Consider the following 14,618-nt stretch of genomic DNA (forward strand, 5'->3'; position numbering starts at 1 on the left):
TATCTCCTTATTTACTTCCTTGAATGCAATGTGAAGTAGAAAGAAAGGGCACTAGAAGCCAAATAAGTGATTTGCCAACAGACAGAAATTACCCACTTGCATCACACTTGAACTATTAGTATAATTTACTTCTTGCCATTTCAGTGCCATTTTTACCCTACAGTGTGACGATTGAAAAGAATCATCATCCAGGCACCAAGCTGTCATGAACCAGGAGTAACAATTCCTCAAAGAAAGTGCAAAATTGTTTAACTCTGCTAACCCTTGCACACTAGCATAAGTATCTTTCCAGTCACTTTGAGTAGAATCTGCCATGATACTCAGTCCCCTTGAGCATTAACAGGAATGCAGCATGAGCAGGTAGGAGGCCCATCCACGTCTTCCACTCCCAGCCTACTCACTCACCAGCCAGGCCATGGTGAACCATGACTCCCCCTGAGTATAGCTGCTGTTCTTTACTGCTCCTGTGGAAAGGAAAGTGAAACATCCTTTCCAGAAAATCCACTGCAGCTGCAGCTTTTGGTAGAGGATACTGAGAAAGGCTTTCTCCTGCCTGGAGACAGAGTTGAGGGGTGGGGAATGCTTGAAAGGAGACTAAATGGGTTGAGGGCATTTTTTCAACATGTGGGTTTCAACATGTTCATTTCACTTCAAAAGAGGATGGTTAGTAATATGCAAGGAGGGGAAGGAAACAATGCAAATACAGTGTTTTGTATATGCTAGTAGTACCTGCTGGTTTATGATCACCACAGGTAGTATGAACTTCTACAGGTAAGATATAACCTGAGCCGATTTTTGAGGAAATACCAACACAGATGGAACCTGATTTTGAAATAAAAGGTGGAAAAAAAGAATTAAATCCTCCAAATGCAAACATTTTCCAAGTTTTCAATGACTATTTTATATGACTACATAAAGAATATTTCTTCAATAAAACTTTATTTTTATCAAGCTTTTAAGGAACCACTAGACTAAGTCTTCTTGAAATAATCTGAGATGTGAACAAAAATGTATTCAAAACAAGTGCTAACTTCAGATCAAATTTATAATAGTAAAAAACAAGAAACATTTTAATGTCCAAAGCACTGCTAATTAAGAAAATTATGTATTCCAATATAAAAGGATATGTATACATTAAAACTGTTGTTCACAAAGTTTTTATTTACATGGGGAAATACCCATAACATAAAGTTAAATAGAAAAAGTGATGTGAAATAGAAAAAAGAACATATTTGACGAATCTGCCAGAGAAGGTGGGGGTATTTGTTTTTCTTCTCTCCTGGGAGAAATGGGGTTGAGGAGACAAGGGAGGAAGGAGAGTAGGAGAGATAACCAAATAACATGAGGAAATCACGCAAGATCTTTAAAGAATAAGAATTCCCAATATTCAATTTTAAAACTGCATTTGCCAAAGTAAACTCTTTTTGACCCTCTAAGACCCCCACTTGGTGTATGTTACAAGCAAAGTCTTTGTGAGAGAAGGGTATTTGGGAGGAATTCAAAGACAGATGCTGATTTCATCTTTGGGTACATGCTTGGATAGATATAGAGAACTTCAAATGAGAATTTGCTAGGGACAGTAAGCTGGTGCCTGAAGTGGCCGCAAGGTTTGGGAAGGGCTCCAGGCTTGAAAAAGAGCATGTGACCAAGGTCCTATAGTGAGCAAGTGGCAGAGCAACATCTACACTTTTAAAACAATGGTTGCCTTTTTTTTCTACTCCCTTGCCCATCAGTGGGCTTTCCAAATCATTCTCTAATGGAAATAGTTACTTTGACAATTAGGAAAAATAGCAGCCCATCACTGTAAGGAAGATATTTTAGTACCTACATGGTTTAGTACCATGCAGAAGCTGTCCAATGGCACTTGGGAAACAACCAGGCCTATAGTTCAAGTGGTGGATAACATATCATTTGGTTGGAAAGGGAGCCCAAAAGTGGTCAAGCAAAGAAAAAACAATTTAGACCCCAGGAAAGAAAAGTAGGCATCATAGAAATCAAACAAAACATGCTGGGTATTTTAAAGGAAAGCAGCAATATCTTGGAAAGCTAGAGTCGTTTGGTAATAACAATCATGGGGCGTTGACTGAGAAAGGCCCTGTGATAATTGCTCTGTGTGTATTAGTTCATTTAAATTCATTGGTTTAACAAATGTATGAGGTAAATGATATGGTTATCACCAACTTAAATATGAGAAAACCAAGGCACAGAGTGATTAAATAACCTAGCCAATATTACTCAGATAGTAAGTGATATTGCCAGGATTTCAACCCAGATAGTCCAACTCCAGATTTCCAAAAAATAACAATAATAAGGGCTTACTATGTGCCCTGCACTGTGTTAGGGGCTCTTGCATGAATTACCTATATAATCTACACATCAACCTCTTGAAATAGGTACTACTGTTACCTATATTTATAAATAGTAAAACCATCTCATCCAGGCTTATGGGGAAATGTAGCTCGTTGGTTCATACTTTACCATAACTTATGGTGCCAAAATCTTTTTATTCTCTTATTTAAACATAAGCTTTTAATCCCATGGGCAAAAAGCAAACTAACATTATAAATATGTTGATTATTTATACAATCATGCATTTATTCCTTCAGATGACATTGTATAATAACCAGATGTTAGTGTTTTCCATGACAAAACATGAAAGTCACTTTTAGGCAGGAAATGTGTTTCAGTATATCAACCTTGGCTTACATACACCTGCATCATTTTTGTGAACTACCTATGTGTTTGTGATTCATGGTTGTATCAGCAGTTAAGGCTCAAGCGATCTCAAATGATTTAATATTAGTTGACATAAGATATGATTAAAGTTTGGTAGAGTTGTTGAAGGTAATATGAGGAGAATGGAAAATAAAAAGGAAAAAACAGAGAAGAGAGAACATTTTAACAAATGTTTTCCAGGCAAAAGTCTAAGCTCTTGAGAATACCTGAAGATTGGCTATGCCACTGTACTTTGTTTCAGATGGCTATAGCACCCTCTGGTGAATAGCACATGTATTTCACAATTTTCTCCAAAATAATATAAATAATAACATAGAGTGGCTTTTAGAAGTAGCTCTCTGTTTTTTGTTTGTTTCTTTTTGTAAGGAAGAATATGCCCAAATTGATTCACTTCATCTCAGAAGCTTTTCTAACACCAAAGTGAGCGTTATATAACATGTAAATTCTACATATAGAAACAAATAAGAAAAAGGGGGACCTGGGTATTTTGAATTAACCAATTTAGTTGTGAAGCATGATAGTTTAGAAGAAGCAGAAGCCTGTGAATTTTATATATAATGTATACCACTAATTTTTTTCTTCCTTTTTATGTTTAAATTTAAAAATGTCACTGAGCTGAAGCACATAAACATAACCATACATCTTTGCTTCCCTACTTCTTTTAGGTCTCTACTCATGTGTCACTTTCTCAGTGATATTTTTACTAATCATCTTACTTATATTCACAGCCCTCAACACCCTATACTCTCTAAGCCCTTCTCTGCTTCATTTTCCACCAGTTAGGATGGCCAAATAAATTTTTGTCCAAACCAAGACATTTTTGAGAGTGAAAAGGGATGTGTGAGTATTTAAACTGGGACAAACAGGCAATGGGAACACTGTGGCAAGGTCATCTCACTCATAACACCTATCATATTCTAAGGTACTACACATTTTACTTTTTTTTTTTTTTCTTTTCCCAATAAAATGAAAGCTTCACAATGAGCAGGAGTTTTGCTTGTTTTTTTTTTCCTCATGGCTATAACCCCAGTGAGCTCCATAATATTGGTTGAATAAATGAACATGTTTACCTGCTGTGATTATTCAACGTGGCTGCAAATTCTTGTTCACTCTCCTCATTGACAGGTGACACTTATTTCCCCTTTCTTTGAATCTAGGCTGGCTCTCTGACCACCTCAACCAATAGAATGTAGCAGAAATGTGCCATGACAATTCCAGGCCCAGGCTTTAAGAAGACCGGTAGTTTTTATTTTCTGATTCTGAGAACTCTTGTTCTTGGCATGCTTTCTCTTGCAACCCAGCCACCAGGCTGTGAAGAGTCCAGACTACTCTGGTAGACCAGCCCAGCTGAGTTTCCAGCTGACAGCTAGGTTGAATGACCAGTTTTCAGTGAGCCATCTTGTCTGTTCCAGCTCATTTGAATCCTCAGGTGACTACAGTCCCAACCATCATCATATGGAATAGAAGAACTGCCCAGGTAAGTCCCAGAGAAATAATGAAATAGTTGCTGTTAAGTCACCAGGTTCTGGTAGTTTTGGCAGCAATAGGTAATTGTAACATCTGCTTTATCTATGGTAGGCACTGTAAGGACACAAAGTGAGTAGGAAAAGATCAGTCTTAAGGGACTATGAGTTTAAAGGGAGAAAAAAAAAATCATTCCCATGAATAATGTTTTCTTGTAAGGTCATTACTGCTAGAAAAAAGCCAAAAGTAATTTAGGAGTCTATAGGAAGGATGCATTCAACAAGAATTTGGGAAGTAAAGACAACTACATTAAGTTGGTGGAGAACAAGGAACACATCACTAGACAGAATTTGGCAATTAGAGTCAGAGGGGCAGAGTTACTGGAGGAACCAAAGCTAACAGCACAAGCACAAAGGTAAAGAAAGAAGCATGAATAACTATTCACCTAACAACAAGAAGCTTGGTTTGACCAGGGTGTGGGCTTTATGAAGAGAAAGGAAAGCCAGAAAGGAGGATTAGAAATATGTCATGTAGTCCCAAAAGTTGTGCTAGTACTTGGATTTCTTTCATGGTCAGAAGTAAGTCAGATGGATTTTATTTTTAACATCCACTGAGTTTTCCATCAGTGATTATAGACATTATGTGTAATCACTGTAAGTGGAAACTTTTTAAAATATGAGAAAATAAAATCGTTTTAAATTCCTCTTCCCAGAGTTAATCACTGTTAATCTTTTCTTCTTACATTTCCTCGACAGAAACATGATTACAACTGGAATGCGGGAGTTTGTATCCTCACTCTTTCGCTAAAATTTATTTCATAACTATCCACTAATTAAGGATCCTCTGAAGACAGTTTTAATTATGACATAAAATTTATCATATGAAAACACAAAAATTTCGTTAATAAATATCTTGCTAGTAAATATTTACATTGTTTCCAAACTTAGATATAGCTATTATGAAAATGAACACCAGTTGTGCCTTTACCCAAATATACTTGGGATAGCGCCATTGACCTCTACTGAAGGATTCTATAAAAAAAATAGTCTTATAAAATATTGTCATAAATACTGAATGTGCCCCACTCTGCAAATTCATATGTTAAAGTTCTAACTCCCAGTGTGGATATATTCGAAGATAGAGCCTGTAAGGAGGTGATAAGGGTTATATGAGGTCTAAGGGCAAGGCTCTACTCCAGTAGGGCTGGTGCCCCTATAAAAAGAGGAAGAGTTACCAGGGTGCTCTTTCTCTCTGCCACAAGACAAGGCAGACCTCTGCAAGCCAAAAAGAGAAACCTCATCAGGAACCAAACTGGCCAGTGCTTTATCTTGGACTTCCTAGTGAGGGCTGGGAAGAAATTGTAAGAAATACTGTTGTTTAAGCCACCCAGTATGTGGTACTTTATTATGGTAGTCAAAGCAGACTAATATAGTTTCCATAAAGATTTGGCTGAGAACATTGTTAATTACATTGTAAAGTTCATGTTAATGAAAAAAATTTCATTTTGCAATGAGAAAATAATTTTATTATCTCATGGACATCAAATTGAATACGAATCTTTATGTTCAATTTGCTTCGCTTGCTTGAAATCTTCTAGGCAAATATGTGGCTCTTTTTTCTTTGTCCCAATTTCCTCATTTCTTATTTCATATTTAATTAGAGCATATGTATCTTTATAAATAACATTAATCCTTTTTTGAAACAGGCAGTTTGCAAATAAATAAATGAAAAGATGAAATTAAATGAACATTATTTTAGCCACTTAAGAATAATTAAATACAACAGAGTAGTGTTATGATGGAGCTAAGCATTATACAACTGTTAAACCAGAATCGTTATATGAATTGATTGACAAATATCACTATTATTTACATATAAATGATATAGTGGAACAGTAACAGAAATCATGGAAATTGCACATTCGGTCAGAGGCAAAGCTAAAGAAATATACTTATTTTCCCAAATCATAGCCAGACAAAGAAATGAGATTTTAAAATTCCTTGAATAGAGAAAGTTTAATAATTTAAGGAAAGGCAAGTGTTGCCTTCATCATTTTCATTAGGAGAGAAGACTCGGAGGCTGGGAGGATAATAACAACAGGACTCTAAGAATATCCAAGCTAAATAAAGTAGATGATATAAATATTTTGCAATTCGATCTTATTGTAAAAAATACAATCTTCATTGTATTTTCAATGTGATCAACACAATGTGCCTTAATGTTGAATGAAAATTTAATTTTTTCACATCTCCAAAATAGCATCATACTAATAATATGCAACCATATGGATCACATGGCTTCCTAAAGGTACAAAACAGTTTTCTCTGACAGCAATACTAAGTTTTAGGAGGTTCAGTTAGGCATACAATGTATGTGGTAGTTTGATCTGAGCTTTGAGGAAGGTTTTAGGGCTAAGTGAATGATTGCAGAGTGGGAATATTTTGGCAGTAGCTGAACAGTACTATGAGATTTTCAGCCAGTGAAAGTTAAATGTAAAATCTGTTCAGATATCTTATGTAATAAAAAAAAAAGGAAGGGGTGAAGTCTTTAAAGGGATGTAGTTCTTTATATTTTGAAGGGAAATGTGTAAAATATACAAAGTGTCATTTTGTAAGAGGTAAGATCCTCAATCCAACCAATACTTCTAATTAGGATACTTGGGGTTTTTTTCCTAAAAAAATCTAGTGAAAAATTAACTAGAGACATTGAAAGTGTATTTATGATAACTATGGCTGAAATTAGTGAAGCAAGAGAAAGAACAGGCTAGACAATAGATCAAATGGCATTTCCTATCAGATTTATGTGGTGCAGTATAGAGAACATGGCTTTGAGGACCAAATGTCCTGGCTCAAAACATTATTTCTATGATCCGTTGAAATATGGAAACCCAGTCTATATACATTCATTTTCTTTCTTTTTACATTTATTTATTTTTGATAGAGCGAGACAGAGCACAAGTGGGGGAGGGGCAGAGAGAGGAGACACAGAATCAGAAACAGGCTCCAGGCTCCGAGCTGTCAGCACAGAGCCTGTCGCCGGACTCGAACTCACAAACCGCGAGATCACGACCTGAAACCTAAATGGGAAGCTCAACCGACTGAGCCACTCAGGTGCCCCAAATATACATTCACTGTCTAATCTTCAACATTAGCCCGTGTTATGAATGAAGAGACTGAGACAGAGGATATTAATTTGTATGAGATAACAAAGCAGGTGAGTGAATCAGAATTCTGATACAGGTTACTCTAAAGTCTGTATTCTTTCTGCTTCATGAAAATGAAGTGGAATAGTTGCAAGAACTGTGAAGGACCTCAGATTTTAGCCTATCATACTTTCATAAGTGTTAGCAGAAGACATGAAATTCCTGGGTCAGAGACAAAGGGCTTTATTACTCATAGCACAGAAGCAGCATGAGCTTCATATTTAAATCTCTTCTCCCCCCAACTAGTAAACCCCATGGGGCAGTAGGAAGGCCCCAGTGGGCTGAGCACACAGTGGGTTTGGTCACATTTTATAAAGCCTGAGTTTAGGAAACCCCTCAATCTTTAAAGAGTAAAGCTAACTAACATTGTCATTCTTTGTCCAAGAGGGAGATAATACTTTCACTGTCCTGGTCAGGAATAAAATCTGCCCTTTACCTCTATAGGGGGTATGGAGACCAAGACTGTATGATATACAAACATCCTTTAAAACATAGCCAGGGGCAAAAGCTGCCACAAGTCATAGAAAAAAGCCATGAAGAATTTTCACCCACACTTCAAACAGTATCTAAGGAAACATCTAAGTGAAGTAGATTGTGAGGTCCATCAGGCAGTCTGACAAAGGCCCAGAGAGGTGTGATCAAGTTGTGTGTGGTTCATGTTCACATATATTAATATCTAAATGTGATTCAAATTCAGGTCCTTTAGGCCTGGGGTCTATGCCATCAGCTCATTCACAAAGGGACACAAGGCAGAGATGGTTGTGAGCAAGGAAAAGACATGTATCTTGGTGATAGAAATTAGTAAAATCAAGTAAGATATGCGGGCTTCAGACACGGACACTATGCTTAAGGCAGAAATTCATCCTACACAGGAAAATCTAAGCAGAAAATCAGTTGTATAAATTAAGTCCATCTGTAAGGACAAGCTCCATTCAATTTACTGAGCACTCAGGAAGTTAGTATCTCACTCCAGGGCAGGGGCAATTTGTTTTCTGACCAGAATAATAAAGATAATGTCTCCCTCTGGGGCAAATATTGTGCAGTTTAGCTTGATACACGGATAATAGCTAGAATAATTCTAGACTTGGTGGACTTAAAAGCTTTAATACTCTTCTCACCTAGATAACAATTGGCTTGCTAGCTGGGCAGGGCTGTGCTTGTTGATAAAAGCACTTCCAGGGAATAGAGATCCGGGGAGGCAGAAATTGACAGAGAGAAGAGATAAAGAGCAAAGTTGGAGGTCACTTTTTCAAGAAGAAAATGACCAAGTGAAATGTCAACAGAAAAAAAAAGATACACGTGCCTTTCTACACAAGCTAAACTACAGCAATCTTTGCCCAGGAATTAGAAGTGAAATGTCAAGCCAATTCAGAGCAAGAGCCTACCTGATAGCAGAGCCAAAGAATCAGAATTAGAATTTGCAGAGAAAATGTTCTCTCCTAGTTATTTAAAGAAAACATTATTGAGAGCTCAGTTAAATTAGGTCCAAACTGGTTTGAAATCCAACATATTACTTTTTTCATGTAATCCCTAGTCACTAGGTAACTAAACACTTGCAAGGTTTTAGGAATGCTCCTTTAAGCACTGCATTGGGAGAATATGATCTTTTTGCATAGTTTTCACTCTGGTAAGCAGTCTCAGAGTCCGTTATATTTGAATCCTGCATTCATTTCTTATAAAAAGGTAATATCATCTCCTGTATTATATTTCAGTCATTTCCATAATAAAAGTTATAGTTAATGCTGATAATATCACTAATTAAAAGAAAGTCATATATATATATATATATATATATATATATATATATATATATAGCAAATATCTAAGAATAACTGAGAATAAGCTAAGGGACATAATTTTTATCTATCTACTTAAGAATCATTGTATTCTCTTGGTTTAATTTAAAGTTTTGATCATAATAAACTTTTCCTAGGTCTGAGAGAGCAAGAGCAATAATCATTTATCTTCAAACTTTCTGTGGAACAAAGAATAATTCTCAATTAACTTTAAAAAATTGATAAAGGAAATGACAAAAGATAATTTTTTATTCAAGTAACTTTAACTTCTTCAGTATAATGATCATGCTTGCATAGAAAAACATTTATTAAAAATGTAAAATGATGAGAAATCTGGTTCATTTTCTCAGTTACGATTTATTGCCTAAAAACTGAAAATATTTTAATTAAATATATTAACATAGTTTGGAAAGGAATCTAAAACTTAAACATATTTCGTTTCCAAAATTTCAGTGGAATTAAAAATATTTCTTACAAAATATAATGTATAGTGTACAACATGATGACTATAGTTAATAACATTGCAGTTAATAGATCATATGTCATCTACAATAATGTAGTTAATGTTATATACTTGAAAGTTGCTGAGAGTAGGCCTTAAGCATTCTCACCAGAAAAAAAAAAAATTACTTATCTGTGTGAGATGATGGTGTGTTATCTTGGTCTTCATAACCACTCTACAATGTGTGTGTGTGTGTGTGTGTGTGTGTGTGTGTGTGTGTATGTGTGTGTGTGTGTGTATAAAAATCATCACATTGTACACTCTAAATGTATACAATTAATTATATTTGTCAATTATTCCTTAATAAAGTTCGGGGGGGGGGGAATTCTGTAATTCGTAAAAGTAATGTGATCTTGGGTGCCTGGGTGGTTCGATAGGTTAAGCATCTGACTTAAGCTCACGTCATGATCTCATGGTTTGTGAGCATGAGCCCCGCTTCAGGTCAGCACAAGTCCTGCTTCGGATGAGGCCCGCTTCTCTCTCTCTTTCTCTCTCTCTCTGCCCCTCATGGGATTCTCTCTCTCTCTCTGCCCTCACTCATTTGCACCCTCTCTCTCTCAATTAAAAAAAAAAAAAAGTAATGTGATCTTTATTTTCAAGATTGGTTTTTTAAAAAATCTTTATAGATGAAAAAGTATTTTATAATTTCAGTATTATATTTATTATTTATTCTTAACTGAAGTGAGAAAGTTAAGTGAGGGATACAGAAGCCAAGCAAGTCTACCGAAAATATTAATATGCTACATTTTCAGTTTAGCACAATTTAAGTTATGAATTTATGGTGCCAAGAATGTAATGAGATTACCTGAGAAAATTAACTCAGGTCAAAGAAAAATATATTTAATGATCTATAAGAAAGAGAATTTCTCTGCAAGTATGGAGAGGTCCTTCAGTCTAAGCCAAATGTTCTAAACCATCAAATCTCAAAATGCTGGAAGTGTTGGACCTAGAAGTTATTACTGCTCTTCCAAATTGTGAGAACATAAACATGTCAAGGGGAGACAAGTGCTTGTGGGTCTCTGAGTTAGAACATTAGGATACAACAGCCCAAGTTGCAGATATATGATTCCTGGGCTTGACTTCTCCTAGCTGAAAAGATTAGAAAGGTAGGAGGGAAAAAAGAAAGAAAGGAAAACCTCAAACTCAAACTTACTACTTTATTGTTAATAAACATGGGTAATTAGATTTTAGCTATAAAACTAACAAGTGCTTAACTCACTACCTCCTCTGACAAACTAAAAGCTACCTTGAGCAGGTAACCACGAATTTTTAGTATTTTTAAAAATTATTAAACAATTTCATCTACCAATTTAATAAAGAAAGGATTTATGCTCAATATAGAAGAATAAAGTTATACAGCATGTTACAAAGGAAGCTAGGCTTTACTTTTTAAAATCTTCATATGAAAATATCCTATCTATCCAATACTCTAAAATTATAGGTAGAAAACCAGAACAAGGGAAGGACTATTTTTAAATGAATTTTACTGAACAGAAGGTCTTCAATTATAGAAAAAAAATAAACTCCAATTCTAATCTCAAAAATAGATTAAAAGCAGTATGTTTGAAGCTGACATAATTCACAAAAAGAAAACACCTTTTACCCTGGACAGCAGTAAGAAAGGAGAGCTGTGGCCAATCCCTGCCACTGACCCTGAGCTGAAGCTGGGTGCTTCACCACCTTGCAACGCTTTTCAACCTCTCTGCTGAAACCAAGCTAGTTACCTCTGAGGACCCTAACCTGGAATGACTGACTTCAGAGTTAGGATATTTCAGGCTATCAATTCTGTCCATGCATCTTACCTCTCATTCTTTGTTACTGCCTTTTCCTGAATTTAGACTTTTTCTCCTTCACTTTCATCACCTAACTACCTTATGCTTTCTTCACAACTTCTGCACAATCAATTGCCTCTTTCCACACTGTTCTCTTCTTGCAACCCAAATTCATGCCCAGGGCCTTCTGGAATCTCCATTCCACAGCAAACACTCATCATCCCCTTCTGAAAGTGCTTTCTCTACTGTTATAAACTAACCTGCCTCTCCCACATTGCCCCTGCCTCCAGTCTCCCCACCATCTTCTAACCTATGCAACAACTCATTGTCCCTTTTAGTCTCGTTTCTCCCCTTGCCGCTATCATCTCCTGACCTCTGAGTAACTCCTCCAATTCTTTGGGGATTTCCTATTTGACTCAGGGTCTTGTCTCCTCTCCCAAGTGCTTTTGTCATCTTGAGTCATCTAGACAGATGATCTATCCCACATGGTAGCATGATTTCCGAACCTTTTTAGTGTCGGCTACCTTCAACCTACTCTCTGTATCAATCACCCCCTCCCAGAGCAAGTTCTTGTCACCCAAGGAATTGGCCCATGTTTGTTTTCTTTCATGCAAACTTTTCTACTTCAACCATTATTTCCTTTCCTTTCCATATCTCATGCCCTTATTGACAACATCTCTTCTGCCACAAAGAAGGATAAAGGCCCTTGAATTATCCATTCCCTTCCAACCTATTGATCCCTTTCTACCCACTTTTCATCCCCAAGAGCCCATGGTTTGTCACCAGAACCACTCTAGCCAGCATCTTCAAGTCCCTAGTACCCACATAATTCCACTGAAACTAACCATGAAAAACTCTAACCTGGAGGAATACCACAAACCCATCTTGTCTGTTCCTATACCTTGGGTGACTAGACTCTGCTAGAGAGAAATCACATGACTCTAAAGCTTGGATCTACCATAAATTCTCATTTCCAACCCCAGCTAAGCTCTTAGCACTGTGTAGCAATCCTGCTATGACTTCCCCATCAGTTATTCATAGTTCACTTATTCTTAATATAGCTCATTCATACTTCTTCCAAATCTAGATGCAATTTGTTAATTAAGGGACATTTCTGCCACAACTAATGTCAAAAATACAGTTGATATGTCATTTTTGCCAGGTTTCGAGGGGGACAGAGAGAGAAAGTTAACCAAATGTTAATTTCCCCTACATAAAACGGAAGGTTTGGTTAAACCTGTAGCCATACAAAAGTTTCATGTTTTATTGATATAGTTCTGCTTCCATATCTATTTTCCACACTAATCAGTAATTTCTTTGAAAAAAGAACTGAATCTTATTTGTATGTATAGTTCTGTAGATAGCTCAATAACTACTGCAGTCTAAAAATATTTGGAGAGCAGTGAAAGAGCTCTCTTACACTCTCTATGAGCCTAAAATTAATCTATGACTGAAAGTACAGTTTACTTTTCATAATCAGAAAATACTGGTACATAAGATGAAATTATGATCTGAATACCACACTATAATTAAGGAATCAAGAAAGTATGAGATATACTTTAGTAATATTTTCTTCAAATATGCTTTAATATTTTGAAACTTTTAGTATTTGAATAGGTAATTCTGTTTAAAAATACATTAAGTATCTGTGATAGACTGATAATGGTTCCCAAAGATATTTCCATGGTCTAATTCCTAGAACCTGTGCATGTTACCTTATATGGCAAAATACATGATTCAGGTAAGGATCCTGAGAACAGAAACTTATCCTATATTATCCATGTGGGCCGTAACTGTAATCACATGTATCCTTATTAGGGAAAAGTAGATGGAGTTTTGAAACAGAAATAAGAGAAGGCAATGTAAAGATGATGGTGAAGATTGAGTGATGTGGCTACAAATCAAAGAATGCCAAAGACTGTTGGCAGGCACCCAGTAGCTAGAAGAGGCATGGAACAGATTCACCCCCAGAGTCTCAGAGGAGACTGTAGCTCTACTAACCCCTCAATTACAGGTTTCTGGAACTGAAACCATGAGAAAATAAATTTCTATCATTTTAAGCCACCCAGTTTTTGGCAATTTGTTTCAACACCCATAGGAAACAAATATAACATTGCCATGTGTCAGGCACCATATGCGTCTCTAAAGACATGAAGATTAAGAAAATAAAAGTACAGAGAGGCATGGTCCCTGACCACTATTAGTTCTCAATGTAGTGAAGGAGACATAAAAATTTTTTAAAAATCACCATACAGTATGGTTTCTATGTTGGAAATATGCACTGGGGCTAAAGAAACACAGAGAAGATATCTACTAAACTAATGTGGAATTGTAACCCCATGGAATGGCATTTGGGAATCAAACAGTTAAAAGAGCATGGTAGGTTTAGAGAATGGCAAGTAAACTGAGGTGGATCATCTGTGGATGGAGATGAAACTGGAATGGTAGATTATAAAGCAATATATTGTTCTTTAGACAGACAATGGGAAGTCACTGAAGGTTTTCAGCAAGAGATCAAGGGGCCCTGATTTCTGTTTTCAAAAGATAACTCTAAGGCATTTATGTGGAAAATTCGCTTACGTAGAATAACTCACTCCCCAGATGATGCCCAAAAAATGAAGTGTTACCTAACTAAATTTGTTCCAATAGCAGGCAATGAATTTTCATTTGTTTTGGCAACACAGTCGCAAGCTAGTATGCTTAAATTCAACTACTAGACAGGTCATTAACTTTTCTTTACTCAGCCAAAACAGAATTTTCAGTACCTTCCATTTCCAAAAGACTAGATAGATATAGAACCTCAACTTATCACATGGAGGATTATTTAAAAGTACCCAAATAGGTTTTTTAAGGCAAGAATCTGGGAAATATACCCTCCCAGAAAAGATTTCTTATAACCTTATTTTTCCCCTTCTAAATACTGAGTAATTTTCTCCAAAGGCTATTGAGTGGAGAATAAATTCATTATGGCATTATGGGTAAGAAATTATTAACCTAATTGAGTCCATGACTTATTCCTCAAGAAAAAAAAAAAATCCCTAGGAAAGAAAGCTGTTAAAGACTTCTTAAGGGATAATAAATGCTGGTCTTTAAAAAATACAGGAAGTAATATAAACAAGCTGCTTCTGTTAAGCAGTGGTCAAGCT

The 14,618-nt window shown here is 36.1% G+C and overlaps 1 long non-coding RNA gene across 1 annotated transcript in view; it reads left to right on the forward strand.

The window, feature by feature from the left end:
* The first annotated feature begins 3,883 nt into the window (after window positions 1-3,883).
* LOC132666486 (uncharacterized) overlaps window positions 3,884-14,618 on the forward strand; it is a 55,119-nt gene continuing 44,384 nt past the window's right edge. The window contains exon 1 of the long non-coding RNA XR_014137672.1: window positions 3,884-4,213. This is a non-coding gene — a long non-coding RNA (uncharacterized LOC132666486). The remainder of the gene's footprint in view (window positions 4,214-14,618) is intronic.

Source organism: Panthera onca, chromosome B2, assembly GCF_046562875.1.
Source record: "Panthera onca isolate mPanOnc1 chromosome B2, mPanOnc1 haplotype 2, whole genome shotgun sequence".
Lineage (NCBI taxonomy): Eukaryota > Metazoa > Chordata > Mammalia > Carnivora > Felidae > Panthera > Panthera onca.